General features: G+C 48.4%; 1 protein-coding gene across 1 annotated transcript in view; it reads right to left on the minus strand.

The window, feature by feature from the left end:
• Positions 1–12,489, minus strand: part of LOC117361193 — a 48,099-nt gene that overhangs the window by 25,998 nt on the left and 9,612 nt on the right. The window lies entirely within an intron of this gene.

Here is a 12,489-nt window from a genome sequence, read left to right on the forward strand (position 1 = left end):
TATAACAGTTTTGGTTTGTGCTTTGGTAAAACAAGAGTAGTAAACCCCACCCCTGCCTCCCCAACCCTACCCAGCTAGCAAAATCCCCTAACACAATCCCCCCCACAAAAGAAACATACAGATGATGATCAACAGGTCTCTAATACAGGTCCCCGTCGACTTACAACCTATGCAATTTACGACGGTTCGACTTTATGACGCGTTTCCCCCATCTCAGCCCATACTATTTTTTACCCCTAACCGTTGGGCCACCAGGGAAAAGATACATGGGGAGGGGTGAAAAAATACTGTAGTTAGTATAGGCCGACTTACGTCCAGATTGACTTGCGACCTGTCAGTCGGAGCCAATTGCGATGAAGACCTGTATCCCAAAGGCCCGTACTCTTGTGGCCCTTGGAAACCACAGTAATGATTCCCCAAAAGGGGAAAAAAAAAAAAAAGGGTGCCTGCAGTGACCAATCCCAGCAGCGAGCACATTGCACAACAAAGCTAAGCAAGAGGATTCAAAGGGAGACTACGTCCTCTAGAGGATAAGGAAGCCAAATAGACTCCCCAAACCAGCAGAAAACTATGCTTGCGACGAGGGCAACCAACCGCCTCTCAGGCCTCCCATGTGGCCAAATTATGCACCAAAGATCTCCAGTTCCAAAAAGAGGGAGGCTCAGAAACAGTCCAGGATTGCAAATGCATTTGCAAGCAAGAAGACACACCTTACAATACCATAGGGGACCCTTTAGGAAGGCCACGGAAGGCCCCAGGCAGGTCCAGAACCAATTGCTCTACATTACCCGCAATTGGACTCAGAAATAAGCCCCGTAAGTAATGGACTATAGACTGCCAATAGACTTGTACAGTCCAACAATCCCAAAAGGAATGAACAAATGTATTTGGATCCCAGCCACATTTCAGACAGATAGGCGAGTCGATACCCCCAATTTTATGCAATTGCACCCGAGTATAATAGGCCCTATATATCACTCTAACATAACACTCTCAAAACAGCACTCCCATGATCAAGCTAGGAACCCCCTGCTGGGCACACAGAATATTCCAATGGCTAAGATCTATATGAAGGTAACGACCCCAGCTCCCTTGTATCCGTGACACATCTTTGGGGCCAGTAAACTCTGAAAGGGCCCTGTACAATGCTGACACCGAAGTTGAACAAGACCACCACCCCTTCAAAGAAAACCCGAAAGTGCTCCCCCATCGGCTGTGCGATCCGTTCCTGAGGAAGAGAGAGAAGATAGTGTTTAACTTGACAGTAGGCGAAAGTATCAACCCAGCAGCCACCCAAGCGATACCCAAAAGCATTTAGGGGTTTCAAACCTCCCTCCTCAGTCAACAGGTGTTCTATGAGACTAATTCCGTGAGCAGCCCAGCTAAGAAAGCACAGTTACTTACCGTGACAGGTGTTATCCAGGGACAGCAGGCAGCTATTCTCACTAATGGGTGACGTGATCCAATGGAGTCCCAATGCAGATGCCTCACAAGCAGTCTTGCTTGAAGAAACTCGAAGTTTCGAGTCGCCCGCACATGCGCGAGTGCCTTCCCACCCAGCACAGGGCGCGTCTCCTCAGTTCAGATAGCTAGCAGAGAAGCCAACCCGGGGAGGTGGGTGGGATGTGAGAATAGCTACCTGCTGTCCCTGGATAACACCTGTTACGGTAAGTAACTGTGCTTTATTCCAGGAAAAGCAGGCAGGTATTCTCACTAATGGGTGACCTCCAAGCTAACCAAAGTGGGATGGTGGGAGAGTTGGCAACTTAGGAGAATAAATTTTGCAATACTGTTTGGCCAAACTGTCCATCCCGTCTGGAGAAAGTATCCAGACAATAATGAGAAGTGAAGGTATGAACCGAGGACCAAGTAGCAGCTTTACAAATTTCCTCAATAGGTGTGGATCTGAAGAAAGCCACAGAAGCTGCCATTGCTCTGATCTTATGGGCTGTGACTTTACTGTGAAGAGGAAACCCAGCCTGGGCATAGCAGAAAGAGATACAAGCCACCATCCAATTGGAGATGATACGCTTAGAGATAGGACGTCCCAACTTGTTCGGATCAAAGGAGACAAAAAGTTGAGGAGCAGTTCTGTGCGGTTTGGTGCGTTCCAAGTAGAATGCCAAAGCACATTTACAGTCCAGAGTATGAAGAGCTGATTCTCCAGGATGAGAATGAGGCTTTGGAAAAAACACTGGAAGTACAATAGATTGGTTGAGATGAAACTCCGAGACTACTTTAGGAAGGAATTTCGGATGAGTGAGAAGAACCACCTTGTCATGATGGAATACGGTGAAAAGTGGATCCGCAACCAACCCTTGAAGCTCACTGACTCACCGAGCAGAAGTGAGGCCAATGAGAAACACCACTTTCCAAGTGAGATATTTCAGATGAGCCTTGACAATTGGCTCAAATGGAGGTTTCATCAGCTGAGCAAGAACAATTGAGGTCCCAAACCACTGGAGGCGGTTTGAGAGGAGAATTGACATTGAAAAGTCCTTTCATGAATCTGGAAACCACAGGATGAGCAGAAATAGATTTCCCTTCAATAGGCTGATGGAAAGCAGCAATTGCACTAAGATGGACTCAGATCGAAGTAGACTTGAGACCAGACTGAGAAAAGTGCAACAGATAATCCAAAACTGAAGATAAGGAGGAAAGTTGAGGTTCCTTATGATGAGAAAAACACCAAGTAGAGAATCTAGTCCATTTTTGGTGATAGCATTGTCTAGTAGTAGGCTTCCGTGAAGCTTCAAAACATCCCTCACAGATTGAGAAAACTGCAGAGGAGCTATGTCGAGAGGAACCAAGCTGTCAGGTGTAGAGACTGCAGGTTGGGATGAAACAGAGATCCCTGATGCTGCGTAAGCAGAGAGGGAAAAACCGGTCGAAGGTATGGCTCCCTGCTGCTGAGTTGAAGTAGAAGGGAGTACCAGGGTTGTCTGGGCCACCGAGGAGCAACTAGAATCATGGTGACGTGGTCGGACTTCAGCTTGACCAGCGTCTTTTGAATTAGAGGCAACGCATATAGAAAGAGATTTGTCCAGTCCAGAAGAAAAGCATCTGCCTCGAGGCGATGAGGAGTGTAGATCCTGGAGCAGAACTGAGGCAGTTTGTAGTTGTGGGGGGCTGCAAAGAGGTCTATTTGAGGCGTTCCCCACTGAGAGAAGATGTGATGAAGGGGCATGGAATGGAGAGTCCATTCGTGAGGCTGTAGAAGACGACTCAAGTTGTCTGCTAAGGCATTTTGCGCCCCCTGAATGTAGACAGCTTTGAGGAAGGTGTTGTGGCGAATTGCCTAATCCCAAACTTTCAGAGCTTCCTGACAGAGAGAGGCAGATCCCGTGCCTCCCTGCTTGTTGACATAATACATGGCGACTTGATTGTCCATGCGAATGAGGACTACACGGTCATGAAGCAGATGCTGAAAAGCATTGAGAGCATTGAAAATCGCCCTGAGTTCCAGGAGATTGATGTGACACTGACGATCCGTACTGGTCCAATAGCCTTGAGTACGGAGACCATCAAGATGAGCCCCCCAAGCGTAAGTTGAAGAATCGGTCTGAGAACCTTCTGATGAGGGGGCGTGTGAAAAGTAAGCCTCTGGATAGATTGGAAGAGAGCATCCACCAGCGAAGTGATTGTGTCAGTGCAGGTGTGACCTGGATGTGTCGAGTCAGAGGGTCGGAAACCTGCGTCCCTTGAGATGCCAGGGTCCACTAAGGAATTCTGAGGTGAAGTATGGCAAAAGGAGTCACGTGCACTGTAGAGGCCATGTGACCCAGAAGAGGCCATGTGTCTTGCCGAGATGGACGGGCAAGAGGACACCAAATGACAAAGACGGAGAAGAGCTTCCAGACGTTGTTGAGGAAGGAACGCTCCAAGTTGGACAGTATCCAGAACAGCTCCGATGAATGGAAGAGTCTGAGAAGGATGGAGATGGGATTTTGGAAAGTCGATTTCGAACCCCAGACTCTGCAGGAACCAGATAGTTCGTTGGGTCACGAGGACAACTCCCTGAGACGTGGAATCCTTGATGAGCCAGTCGTCCAGGTAGGGAAATACCTGCAGACCATGGTTCCTGAGTGCAGCGGCCACCACCACCAGACACTTGATGAAGAATCTGGGCGACGAGGCCAGGTCGAAATGGAGCACTCTGTATTGAAAATGAAGATTTCTCACCCGAAATCTGAGGTATGGTCGGGAGGCCTGATGGATGGGAATATGTGTGTAGGCCTCCTTGAGATCCAGAGAGCATAACCAGTCATTCTGCTCAAGGAGGGGATACCGGGTCAGCTTGCAAAACTTTTCTCTGAGTAGAAATTTGTTGAGCACCCTGAGATCCAAAATAGGACACAGATCGCCCGTCTTCTTTGGAACAAGGAAGTACCGGGAGTAAAAACCCTTGTTCTGTTGAGCCAAAGAACGGGCTCGATAGCTCAAAGCTGAAGCAAAGCTTGAGCTTCCTGAAGAAGAAGGGCAGTCTGGGTCGAGTTGGAAGGATACTCTCTTGGAGGATGTTCCGGAGGAACTTGATGGAACTGAAGAGAGTATCCCTCCCTGACGATGGAAAGGACCCAGAGGTCGGTGGTAATAGTTGTCCATCGGTGGTAAAACTGATGGAGATGACCTCCGATAGGGGGAAAAATGGAAAAAGGCAGAACGACTGAGGTTATGCTTTGAGTGAGACAGTCAAAAAGGCTGAGGAGCCTTGGGTACAGCAGGTGGCTGAGGCTTCCGAGGATGTTGCCTCTTGACAGACTGACGGGTGGCAGGAGCCTGTTTTGGTGGAAAACGCCGTTGGTAAATCAGAGGCGGTCGTGAAGGCAGAGGAGGAGCAGGCTTCGGCTTAGGACGGAGAATAGATAGAAAGGACTTCTCGTGGTCCAAAAGCTTCTTGGTGGCAGCCTCAATAGACTCATCAAAGAGATCAGTGCCAACACAAGGGACATTAGCCAGCCGGTCCTGCAGATTTGGTCCATGTTGATGGTACAGAGCCACGCCAGACGTTGCATGGCCACCGAGCAAGCAGTAGCCCAAGCAGACAGTTCAAAGGCATCATATGAGGACTGAAGAAGTTGCAGTCGAAGCTGGGTCAATGATGCCAGGACTTCCTGGTTCTCAAAGTGTGCCCGAGAATCCAAATAGGGCATGAACTTGTGAAGGATGGATAGGAAAAACTCAAAATAGGTGATGAAATGAAAATTGTAGTTGAGAACTCTGGAGGTCATCATGGAGTTCTGGTAGATGCGACGACCAGAGCTGTCCATCGTCTTGCCCTCTCTGCCCGGGGGAACAGTAGCATAGACTTGAGAAGGGTGAGAACGCTTTAAAGAAGATTCCACCAGAAGGGATTGATGAGACAATTGAGCACTGTCAAATCCCTTGTGATGGACAGTCCTGTATCTGGAATCCAATTTCCCTGGAACAGCTGGAATGGAATAAGGAGTTTCCAGACAGCGGACAAAAGTTTGATCCAAAAGCTTGTGGAGAGGAAGCTTGAGGGATTCCGCAGGAGGTTGAGGGAGATGCATGGTCTCGAGATATTCCTTAGAAAATTTGGACCCAGTGTCCAGCTGAATATCCAAATCAGCTGCCATCTGACGTAGAAAAGAAGAAAAAGACAGCTGATCTGCCAAAGCCTGGCCTCGAGAGGGACTCGAGGACGTCGAGGCAGCTTGGTCCAATGAACACGGAGATCTGGATGGAGAAAAAGGCCCCACCGGATCCTCGAGATCCGGAAGTGGAAGGGTCGAAGTAGACGGTGGGGAATACTGAAGAAAAGGCTGCTTCTGATGAAGCGAGGCATGCCTGGATGAATGCTTTGAAGAATGCCTCGATCGATGATGCGAGCTGTGCCTCGAAGCAGGCCTCGACACTCGAAGAGAGTGTGTCCTCGTCGAAGCCCCCAGAGAATGGATGGGGCTGGAGGCTGTGGAACGAAGCAGCAGTGGTTGGGTGGAAGAACCTCGAGGCACTCGCAAAGACTCTGCTCCTTGCATCGAGTGTACAGGTTCCAACGGAGGCATGAGCAAAGACTCTACTCCTTGCGATGCATGCATCGGTGCCAGACCAGACACTCGCAGAGACTCTGCTCCCTGAAGAGAGTGTGCGTACGACTGAGGCACAGGAGGCGGCTCGATCTCGCAGGAGACCTCCGCATGCCCAGGCTGGATTTGAGAGAGAAGCTTTGGCCCCATTGTGGTAAAGAGCTGAATGAATTGCTTCTCCAATAAGGTCTGGAACGAAGCCGGCAAGGATGGATCCGCGTCTCCAACGGGACCACCTGCACGGGCTTCGATCTCCCTCGAGGCAGTGTGAGAGTGCTTGGACTTAGAAGCCTTGGGCACTTTAAGCACCACCGGGGGAATGGGCTGCTGTGCTACCTGACCTAAAGAGACAGAGGAAGGCACCGCAGCCGACGTCGAAGACAGAGCCGGTACAAACGAGGCAGATTTGATGAGGCTAGGAGCAGAAGATGTGGAAGCCTGGAGAGCCTCGGATGAGGTCGATGGTGAAGCACCCTTCGATGACGAAAGCTGCATCGAAGACTCCATGCTGAAAAGCTGCTCCCACAAGATGCAACGATGCTTGAAAGCACGGGCAGTAAGTGCTGAGCAAGGCCGGCACGATTTCGGGAGGTGTTGAGGCCCAAGACACTGAAGACAGCATCGATGAGGGGCTGTCAGGGAAATCGCGCGCTGGCACTTGGAACACTTCTTAAAACCGGTCGCAGGGCGGGACATAGGCCAAAAAAGATCTGCCACAAGATAGAAGCCGCGGGGCTGCAGCCACGTGGCCTGCCCGGTCGAACGGACAGAAGAAATTTTTTTTTTAAACAAGAAAAGAACGACGAAAATCAGCGATTCTGAGAAAAATAACCCAAAACCGTGGACTTAAAGAAAGCACAAGTGAAAGCACTTCATGCAGAGAGATGAAGATGGACTTCTCGGCTCCGTGGAAAAGTAAGAACTGAGGAGACGCGCCCTGCGCTGGGCGGGAAGGCACTCGCGCATGTGCGGTGCGGGCGACTCGAAACTTCAAGTTTCTTCAATCAAGACTGCGTGTGAGGCGTCCGCATCGGGGCTCCGTTGGATCACGTCACCCATTAGTGAGAATACCTGCCTGCTTGTCCTGGGATAAAAGCAGGATTATCGCGGCCCAGCTGAAAAGCCAAGTTCCCACAAAGGGGTAACTGATTTGTCACTCTGGGGTCCCCTCCCAATCTACTTATCAAGCTCCCACACACAACAAGCATAGATTTCAAAAGAACACAGGCACAAAACATAGCGGGAATCTCCTTAGCAGGCAAGTGTAAGAGACTAGACAAAGAACGAGGTACGTTTAAAGCCCGTTCAAAATCCAAAGGAGTATATTGTTGTTCATCTTGCAACCAATCTTTCAGATGCTGGAGTAAACAGGCTTCATTGTAAAAGCCTAAATCGGGGAGACCGAGGCCCCCCTAAGTCCAGCCACCCACCAAATAATGAAAGCAAACTCGCAGCTTACGAGAATTCCAGCAGAAACGCGATAGTAAACTGTTCAAATGAGCAAGATCCTTCTTCAACAACCAAAGTGGCAAAGTTTGCAACACATACAGCCAACGTGGGAAAATCGCATAGTAACATAACATAGTAGATGACAGCAGATAAAGACCCGAATGGTCCATCCAGTCTGCCCAACCTGATTCAATTTAAATTTTTTCTTCTTAGCTATTTCTGGGCAAGAATCAAAAGCTCTACCCAGTACTGTGCTTGGGTTCCAACTGCTGAAATCTCCGTTAAAACCTACTTCATTCCATCTAAACCCTCCCAGCCATTGAAGCCCTCTTCAGCCCATCCTCCCCCAAATGGCCATATACAGACACAGATTGTGCAAGTCTCCCCAGTATTGGCCTTACGTATCACCATACGTATCAAGGCTATACGGCCCATCAGTGTCAAAGGGAGGTCACCCCGGGCCTTAAGTTGGACCCTGGTATCAGTCAAAAGCTTAATAATATTAAGTGAATAAAGTCGTGTCATAGAGGTCGAAAGATACACCCCCAGATACCAAAAGTAGCCCCTAGCCCACCGTAAAGGGACGGAGTCACCCCATTGAGCCTGCAAGGCCAAGGAAGATGGTAAAGCCTCAAATCTGACTAGATTTAGACAGAAGCCAGCGTGGTCACCATATTCTCTAATAGTCTCCAAAAGGGCCTGAAAAGAAGAGCCAAAAGATCATCCACAAAGGCAGCGACTTTAAAGCTTTGATTTCCAGAAGAACTCCCTTAATGTCCTAGTTCGAGTAGATATCACGAAGAGGGTCAAGGGCCAATATGAATAATAAAGGAGATAGAAGACACCCCTGATGAGTTCCTCTATGAATCTCAAATAAAGATGATCTACAACCGTTAACCCACAAAGCGGCCTGGGGAGTAGCATAGAGCGTACGTAGCGCCGAAACAAAGCAGCCCTGAAAGCCATATTTTGTCAAAGTAGCATATAAATAATCCCAACAAATGCGGCAGAATGCCTTCTCAGCATCAAAGCTGATACGTAAAGAAGGCGGTGCAATTCTAGAGCTATATTCTAAAGATAGCAAGATTTTGCACAAATTTTTTGCCACTGAACGACCCTTTTAAGTTTATTTAAAAATTTGATTTGATCGCAAAATCTTAATCCAATGCAATTTACAAATAACAATAAAGTTGGAGTAAAAAAGAAAAACATATTGAATAAACCAGACAGTTAATACAACTTTTGACCAACCAAACACAAAAGGTAAAAAAAAGAAAAAGGATTAAATACAATTTGTAAGCAAATAAAAGAACATAGGTAAAGAAATAGAATGGGGAAAAGATTACCCGTTCAATTTTCACTTAACAGCACTATTAGTCCACTAAAGAGTATCCTAAATATATAAAATTCAGTCAACTCAGTTAAAAGCATCCTTAAAAAGCTAGCTTTTCAGGAAACTTTTAAACTTACTAAGTAATTTTTCTTCCCTTATATTGATTGGGAGCGAATTCCAGATTTGAGGGGCCTTGACAGAAAAGATCATGTCCCTCCTTGAATAAATGAGTCTTAGTGAAGGGACTAAGCTGAAAGATTTTTCTTCAGATCTTAAGGATTTTGTGGGGATATAAGGGATTAAAAGCCTTTCTAAGAATGCAGGAGCTTTGTTCATTAAAGTTTTGTGTGTAAGTAATGCTATTTTATATATAATTCTATGATTTACAGGTAACCAGTGCTTTTCCTTTATCAAATTTTCTCCTTCTAGTAATTATTTTTATTGCAGTGTTTTGAAGGATTTGCAATCTACCTATTTCTTTTAAGGTTATTCCCTTGTACAAAACCGACCTGGGACTCGTGAAAGAGGAGAGGCAACAGCTGAGCCAAACGATTGGCAAGAATCTTTGTCAGAAGTTTATCATCAAAACTGAGGAACGAGATAGGATGATACGATTCTGGGAGAGCAGGATCTTTCTCTGTTTTCGGAAGGACTATGATCTGAGCCACATTAAGACGTTCGGGCATAGCTTCAGCATTGACAATCACATTAAACATAGCAGTAAGCGGTGCCACAATTTCAGGTTTCATAAGTTTATAAAACTCAGCTCTATAACCATCGATTCCAGCGGCTTTCAAAGTAGAACTGTGAGTGATAGCACCTCCCCAGCCTCAATAGGCGCATTTAATCGGGCAAGCTGCTCCTCCATAAGACATGGGAGATCGAGTCCATCTAAATATAAGTCACCAGGGAGCCCCAAATCTGGAAGTGGAGCATAAAGATTTTCATAGAAACAACAAAAGACGTCACAGATATCAGGATCACTAGTGACCCGAGCGGACTCTCCAGTACAAAGACGCAAAATCTTCTTACGACTCTCCCTCTGTGTGACCAAACGGGCCAAAAGTCTCCCCCCTCTTATTGCCATGAATATACAAGCGGAATTTGTAATAGGCAAGAGACTTGGAAGCCCGTGGATTTAAAATATGCTTGCAAAGATAAGAGATTCTGTTTGTTAGCTGGGGTGGAATGAAGACTAAAGGCACGTCAAGCTCTCGTCAATTGTCCAGACAAACGTATCAGTTCCCTATCACGTGCCTTCTGAACCCTACTAACACAGCTAATGATAGCGCCCCGAAGTACCACCTTCACCGTTTCCCAGTATAGAACTGGGTTCTCCACATGTTGGCTATTACGATATTGGTAGCCTTTCCACTTTTTCATAAGATACGGCAAAAAGTTAGGATCATCACAGAGCCATAAAGAATAAGCCCAGTACCCTGGGGGACGAGGCCCTATGTCCGAGTTTCAGTCCATCCACACCCAGGCATGATCTGATATCGCGTAAGGCCCTATCTCTGCCCGTTGTATCTTAAGAGAAGAGAGAGCGAGAAATCAACAGATAGTTGATACGAGATTGAGAGGAGTGAGCACGAGAGAGATGGTCTAGAATCAAAAAAGGAGGGCGGAATTCCTACACCACCTTCTAACCAGGTTCAACCAAGCCCAGTTTTGGAGACTCACAGTCCCTTCATCAGGAACCCATTGCCAATAAGAGAATCACAAGTTGCCACATCTGGCGAACAATTGAAAGACTGAGCTAGCTGAGAGGAGGGCGGAGCTAACAGAGCAGTGCGTAAGAAGTGCTTTAAAACCAAAAAGGGAGACTGACATCAATAAAAAGCAGCCAAATGCCACAGCAACAGGAACCACTAGGCAAGAAGGCTACACAATAGTATTCCACGACCGAGCTAGCTGAGAGGAGGGCGGTGCTAACAGAGCAGTGCGCAAGAAGTGCTTTAAAACCAAAAAGGGAGACCAGTGTTCTCCCCAGCGCTTTTCAGCCGGGCGCTCCGCCCAGCAAATTTAGATTACCGCCCGGCTGTTATCTGCCGAATCCTGCTGCCACCACTGCTTAACGCGCAGCCTGAAGAGCCGCCGAAAGACTCCCGCCGGACTTTAAAATAAACAAAACCCAGCAAGCGACTCGAACCCAGCTTCCCTCCGAAACCGGAAGTTACGTCGGGGGGGGGGGGGTAGAGAAGAAAAGCCGGCACGGACCATTAGAGCATCGGAGCATGCGGGAGATAGGCCTGCCACGGAGGGGAGCTTACTTGCTCTTGCTTACTTCAGGCCTTTCTCGCTGCCGGGTCCTGCCTACTTTCTGTTTCCGCGAAGGCAGGACCCGGCAACGAGAAAGGCGCGAAGTAAGCAAGAGCAGCAAGTTGTAAGCTTCCCTCTGTCGCTGACCTTTGGGAGATAGGTCAGCGACGAAGGGAAACTTGCAACTTGCCTTTGTCTGTAGCGAATCTGCCGGGTGTGTGAGACGGTGGAGGGGGGGTTAATGGGAGGAGAAATGCTGCTGTACACAATTAGAGGGGGAGGGGGAAGAGAAATGCTGGTGCTTCTGCTGTACCCAATTGTGCGGGGGGGTTTAAGAGAAATGCTGATGATGATGCTGCTGTACCCAAGAGGGGGAAGAGTCATGCTGCTGCACACAATTGGGGGGAGGGTGAAGAGAAATGCTGCTTCTGCTGTACCAAATTGGGGGGAGGAAAGAGAAATGCTGATGATACTGCTGTACCTAATGGGGGGAGGGGAAGAGAAATGCTGCTGTATCCAATTGGGGAGAGAGAGGGAAGGAGGGAGAAGGAAGATCAGGAAAAGGAGGAAAGAGATGCAAAGACCATGGGAGGGAGGGAAAGGAGATACCATACCATGGAATGGAAGAGAGAGATGTCAGGGCATATGGGGGGGAGGGGAAGCAGGGCCAGATTAAAGGATAGGCCCAGTAGGCACAGGCCTAGGACCTGAAATGGTCAGGGGGGTCCCGCCAGTGCTGTGCTTTGGGGCCTCACCCTTGCTGGATTCGCTGGCAGCAGCAGCCTCATCATCATCCTGGGCACCCCCCCAACCCGATCTGACCCTCCTATCTCTCCCTCCTTCCCTCATCAGTGACGTGCCAGAGGGAATCACGGCAGGAGAAAGCCCTGAAGCAGCCTGCTTAGAGTAGAGCAGTGCTGTTTAGAGTCTCGTGATGGGAGGAGGAAGAGATAGGAAGGTTGTGGGGGGGAGAGTAGCAGTCTGCCCCGGGTACTCAGCCTGGCATCATTAACTTCTTCGGCTAGCAACAGCATTTACAATTCACTGCTGTTGCCAGCTTCAGGCCTTCCTCTCTGTCGGGTCCTGCCTACTTTTGTTTCTATGAAGGCAGGACCCGGCAGAGAAGAAGGCCCGAAGCTGGCAACAGCAGCGAATTGTGAATGCTGCTGCCTGAAGAAGTTCATGACGCCAGGCCTTGGGTGACAGAAGGAGGAAAGGGAGCAGAGGGGGAGAGACTTGCTGCACCCAACTGGAGGGAGAAAGAAGATGAGGGAGGGAATGAAACGAGATGCCAGGGATTGGAGGGAAGGAGGAAAGTATGCCAAACCAAGGGAAAAGAAAGGGGGAAAGGAAGAAGAAGATGTCAGAGCATGGAGGGAGAGGGAGAGATGGAAG

The sequence above is a fragment of the Geotrypetes seraphini genome, chromosome 5, assembly GCF_902459505.1.
Source record: "Geotrypetes seraphini chromosome 5, aGeoSer1.1, whole genome shotgun sequence".
Lineage (NCBI taxonomy): Eukaryota > Metazoa > Chordata > Amphibia > Gymnophiona > Dermophiidae > Geotrypetes > Geotrypetes seraphini.